Source organism: Oncorhynchus keta, chromosome 19 (assembly GCF_023373465.1).
Source record: "Oncorhynchus keta strain PuntledgeMale-10-30-2019 chromosome 19, Oket_V2, whole genome shotgun sequence".
In the NCBI taxonomy this organism is placed as follows: domain Eukaryota; kingdom Metazoa; phylum Chordata; class Actinopteri; order Salmoniformes; family Salmonidae; genus Oncorhynchus; species Oncorhynchus keta.
In genome coordinates, this window is record NC_068439.1 from 75,309,044 (window position 1) to 75,315,518 (window position 6,475).

Below are 6,475 nucleotides of genomic sequence, written 5' to 3' on the forward strand. Positions count from 1 at the left end.
GGCTGATTATGCAAGCGGGAAGAGAGCGGGGGAAGAAGGGAGGGAGGGCAATGTGGACGAGTGCAGGTTTTATGAGGATACTGTACTGTGGGTGATGCGACGAATCCAATGAACTCGTCTGTAGCCCCTAGAGGAGGCTGGTGAGAGGAGCTATAGGAGGATGGGTTATTATGTCTGGAATGGAGTACATGGAACAGGTATCAAACACAACAAACGTATGGACATCAAATGTTTGGCTCCGTTCCAGGAATTCTATTCCAGCCATTACAATGAGCCCCCCCTCCTAAAGCTCCTCCCACCAGCCTCCATTGCCATATCAATAGAAATGGGAAAGGAAAGGGAAAGGGGGATACCTAGTCAGTTGTACAACTTAATGCATTCACCTGAAATGCGTCTTCCGCATTTAACCCAACCCCTCTGAATCCGAGAGGTGCGGAGGGCTGTCTTAATTGACATTAGCTATGCATTGTCTTTGTTTAAGGGCTGTTCCTTATCAAAGAAAGGAATATATGGGTACACATTTCCTTTAAGAATGTGGTGTCGTGCTTTGATATGGTCTTATTCAATGAGGCCAGCAAGGTTTTCCTCTGTCAATTACATCAAGAACCACAAAGGCTAATTAAACATCCTCAGGCATAGAGGGAACTTTAGCAGATAAATTGTTTTGAATTAATTCAACTCTTTAAAATGGCTCCAAAAGGTTCAAATCCATAAAAGATTATGGCCATGAGAACATCTTCATTTAAATGCAAATAGTCAACTGCAATATAATTCAAATATGTAGTGTTAGAAATCACTCTGAATTCAAAGGAGAAATGTCATGACTGTAGACAACTCTGACGCACCCAAATGAATCCCTATTCCCTATTATAGTGTGCTACTTTAACCTTCATTCAGTGCACTAAACAGAGAATAGGGTGCCATTTGGGAGTCAAATTTTAAATCTCTAACACTATAAATGCAAACACAAAAGACACACAAAGGACATCCACCTCAAAGGAAACAGAACTTTCTGGGATCCATTTGAGACTCAGGACGGCGGTGAACTAATAGAGAAGATGAGAGTTGACAAATGACTGCTGGGGGGTTGTGACACATTGACTGAGATAACTAGTCTAACATCACACGACTTAGCAGACACTGGCTGACTGCTTCAGAGATCACTAGTCTAACATCACACGACTCTTAGCAGACACTGGCTGACTGCTTCAGAGATAACTAGTCTAACATCACACGACTTAGCAGACACTGGCTGACTGCTTCAGAGATAACTAGTCTAACATCACACGACTTAGCAGACACTGGCTGACTGCTTCAGAGATAACTAGTCTAACATCACACGACTTAGCAGACACTGGCTGACTGCTTCAGAGATAACTAGTCTAAGATCACACGACTTAGCAGACACTGGCTGACTGCTTCAGAGATAACTAGTCTAACATCACACGACTTAGCAGACACTGGCTGACTGCTTCAGAGATAACTAGTCTAACATCACACGACTTAGCAGACACTGGCTGACTGCTTCAGAGATAACTAGTCTAACATCACACGACTTAGCAGACACTGGCTGACTGCTTCAGAGATCACTAGTCTAACTGCTTCAGAGATAACTAGTCTAACATCACACGACTTAGCAGACACTGGCTGACTGCTTCAGAGATCACTAGTCTAACTGCTTCAGAGATAACTAGTCTAACATCACACGACTTAGCAGACACTGGCTGACTGCTTCAGAGATAACTAGTCTAACATCACACGACTTAGCAGACACTGGCTGACTGCTTCAGAGATAACTAGTCTAACATCACACGACTCTAAGCAGACACTGGCTGACTGCTTCAGAGATAACTAGTCTAACATCACACGACTTAGCAGACACTGGCTGACTGCTTCAGAGATAACTAGTCTAACATCACACGACTTAGCAGACACTGGCTGACTGCTTCAGAGATAACTAGTCTAACATCACACGACTTAGCAGACACTGACTGACTGCTTCAGAGATAACTAGTCTAACATCACACGACTTAGCAGACACTGGCTGACTGCTTCAGAGATAACTAGTCTAACATCACACGACTTAGCAGACACTGGCTGACTGCTTCAGAGATAACTAGTCTAACATCACACGACTTAGCAGACACTGGCTGACTGCTTCAGAGATAACTAGTCTAACATCACACGACTTAGCAGACACTGGCTGACTGCTTCAGAGATCACTAGTCTAACATCACACGACTTAGCAGACACTGGCTGACTGCTTCAGAGATAACTAGTCTAACATCACACGACTTAGCAGACACTGGCTGACTGCTTCAGAGATAACTAGTCTAACATCACACGACTTAGCAGACACTGGCTGACTGCTTCAGAGATAACTAGTCTAACGTCACACGACTTAGCAGACACTGGCTGACTGCTTCAGAGATAACTAGTCTAACGTCACACGACTTAGCAGACAGTGGCTGACTGCTTCAGAGATAACTAGTCTAACATCACACGACTTAGCAGACACTGGCTGACTGCTTCAGAGATAACTAGTCTAACATCACACGACTTAGCAGACACTGGCTGACTGCTTCAGAGATAATTAGTCTAACATCACACGACTTAGCAGACACTGGCTGACTGCTTCAGAGATAATTAGTCTAACATCACACGACTTAGCAGACACTGGCTGACTGCTTCAGAGATAACTAGTCTAACATCACACGACTTAGCAGACACTGGCTGACTGCTTCAGAGATAACTAGTCTAACATCACACGACTTAGCAGACACTGGCTGACTGCTTCAGAGATAACTAGTCTAACATCACACGACTTAGCAGACACTGGCTGACTGCTTCAGAGATCACTAGTCTAACATCACACGACTTAGCAGACACTGGCTGACTGCTTCAGAGATAACTAGTCTAACATCACACGACTTAGCAGACACTGGCTGACTGCTTCAGAGATAACTAGTCTAACATCACACGACTTAGCAGACACTGGCTGACTGCTTCAGAGATAACTAGTCTAACATCACACGACTTAGCAGACACTGGCTGACTGCTTCAGAGATAACTAGTCTAACGTCACACGACTTAGCAGACAGTGGCTGACTGCTTCAGAGATAACTAGTCTAACATCACACGACTTAGCAGACACTGGCTGACTGCTTCAGAGATAACTAGTCTAACATCACACGACTTAGCAGACACTGGCTGACTGCTTCAGAGATAATTAGTCTAACATCACACGACTTAGCAGACACTGGCTGACTGCTTCAGAGATAATTAGTCTAACATCACACGACTTAGCAGACACTGGCTGACTGCTTCAGAGATCACTAGTCTAACATCACACGACTTAGCAGACACTGGCTGACTGCTTCAGAGATAATTAGTCTAACATCACACGACTTAGCAGACACTGGCTGACTGCTTCAGAGATAACTAGTCTAACATCACACGACTTAGCAGACACTGGCTGACTGCTTCAGAGATAACTAGTCTAACATCACACGACTTAGCAGACACTGGCTGACTGCTTCAGAGATCACTAGTCTAACATCACACGACTTAGCAGACACTGGCTGACTGCTTCAGAGATAACTAGTCTAACATCACACGACTTAGCAGACACTGGCTGACTGCTTCAGAGATCACTAGTCTAACATCACACGACTTAGCAGACACTGGCTGACTGCTTCAGAGATCACTAGTCTAACATCACACGACTTAGCAGACACTGGCTGACTGCTTCAGAGATCACTAGTCTAACATCACATGACTTAGCAGACACTGGCTGACTGCTTCAGAGATCACTAGTCTAACATCACACGACTTAGCAGACACTGGCTGACTGCTTCAGAGATCACTAGTCTAACATCACACGACTTAGCAGACACTGGCTGACTGCTTCAGAGATCACTAGTCTAACATCACACGACTTAGCAGACACTGGCTGACTGCTTCAGAGATAACTAGTCTAACATCACACGACTTAGCAGACACTGGCTGACTGCTTCAGAGATAACTAGTCTAACATCACACGACTTAGCAGACACTGGCTGACTGCTTCAGAGATAACTAGTCTAACATCATACGACTTAGCAGACACTGGCTGACTGCTTCAGAGATAACTAGTCTAACGTCACACGACTCTTAGCAGACACTGGCTGACTGCTTCAGAGATAACTAGTCTAACATCACACGACTTAGCAGACACTGGCTGACTGCTTCAGAGATAATTAGTCTAATGTCACACGACTCTTAGCAGACACTGGCTGACTGCTTCAGAGATAACTAGTCTAACATCACACGACTTAGCAGACACTGGCTGACTGCTTCAGAGATAATTAGTCTAATGTCACACGACTCTTAGCAGACACTGGCTGACTGCTTCAGAGATAACTAGTCTAACATCACACGACTTAGCAGACACTGGCTGACTGCTTCAGAGATAATTAGTCTAATGTCACACGACTCTTAGCAGACACTGGCTGACTGCTTCAGAGATAACTAGTCTAACATCACACGACTTAGCAGACACTGGCTGACTGCTTCAGAGATAATTAGTCTAATGTCACACGACTCTTAGCAGACACTGGCTGACTGCTTCAGAGATCACTAGTCTAACGTCACACGACTTAGCAGACACTGGCTGACTGCTTCAGAGATAATTAGTCTAACGTCACACGACTCTTAGCAGACACTGACTGACTGCTTCAGAGATCCCTAGTCTAACGTCACATGACTCTTAGCAGACACTGGCTGACTGCTTCAGAGATCACTAGTCTAACGTCACACGACTTAGCAGACACTGGCTGACTGCTTCAGAGATAATTAGTCTAACATCACACGACTTAGCAGACACTGGCTGACTGCTTCAGAGATAACTAGTCTAACATCACACGACTTAGCAGACACTGGCTGACTGCTTCAGAGATAACTAGTCTAACATCACACGACTTAGCAGACACTGGCTGACTGCTTCAGAGATAACTAGTCTAACGTCACACGACTTAGCAGACACTGGCTGACTGCTTCAGAGATAACTAGTCTAACATCACACGACTTAGCAGACACTGGCTGACTGCTTCAGAGATAACTAGTCTAACATCACACGACTTAGCAGACACTGGCTGACTGCTTCAGAGATAATTAGTCTAACATCACACGACTTAGCAGACACTGGCTGACTGCTTCAGAGATAATTAGTCTAACATCACACGACTTAGCAGACACTGGCTGACTGCTTCAGAGATCACTAGTCTAACATCACACGACTTAGCAGACACTGGCTGACTGCTTCAGAGATAATTAGTCTAACATCACACGACTTAGCAGACACTGGCTGACTGCTTCAGAGATAACTAGTCTAACATCACACGACTTAGCAGACACTGGCTGACTGCTTCAGAGATAACTAGTCTAACATCACACGACTTAGCAGACACTGGCTGACTGCTTCAGAGATCACTAGTCTAACATCACACGACTTAGCAGACACTGGCTGACTGCTTCAGAGATAACTAGTCTAACATCACACGACTTAGCAGACACTGGCTGACTGCTTCAGAGATCACTAGTCTAACATCACACGACTTAGCAGACACTGGCTGACTGCTTCAGAGATCACTAGTCTAACATCACACGACTTAGCAGACACTGGCTGACTGCTTCAGAGATCACTAGTCTAACATCACACGACTTAGCAGACACTGGCTGACTGCTTCAGAGATCACTAGTCTAACATCACACGACTTAGCAGACACTGGCTGACTGCTTCAGAGATAACTAGTCTAACATCACACGACTTAGCAGACACTGGCTGACTGCTTCAGAGATAACTAGTCTAACATCACACGACTTAGCAGACACTGGCTGACTGCTTCAGAGATAACTAGTCTAACATCATACGACTCTTAGCAGACACTGGCTGACTGCTTCAGAGATAACTAGTCTAACGTCAGAGATCACGACTCTTAGCAGACACTGGCTGACTGCTTCAGAGATAACTAGTCTAATGTCACACGACTCTTAGCAGACACTGGCTGACTGCTTCAGAGATAACTAGTCTAACATCTCACGACTTAGCAGACACTGGCTGACTGCTTCAGAGATACTAGTCTAATGTCACACGACTCTTAGCAGACACTGGCTGACTGCTTCAGAGATAACTAGTCTAACATCACACGACTTAGCAGACACTGGCTGACTGCTTCAGAGATAATTAGTCTAATGTCACACGACTCTTAGCAGACACTGGCTGACTGCTTCAGAGATAACTAGTCTAACATCACACGACTTAGCAGACACTGGCTGACTGCTTCAGAGATAATTAGTCTAATGTCACACGACTCTTAGCAGACACTGGCTGACTGCTTCAGAGATCACTAGTCTAACGTCACACGACTTAGCAGACACTGGCTGACTGCTTCAGAGATAATTAGTCTAACGTCACACGACTCTTAGCAGACACTGA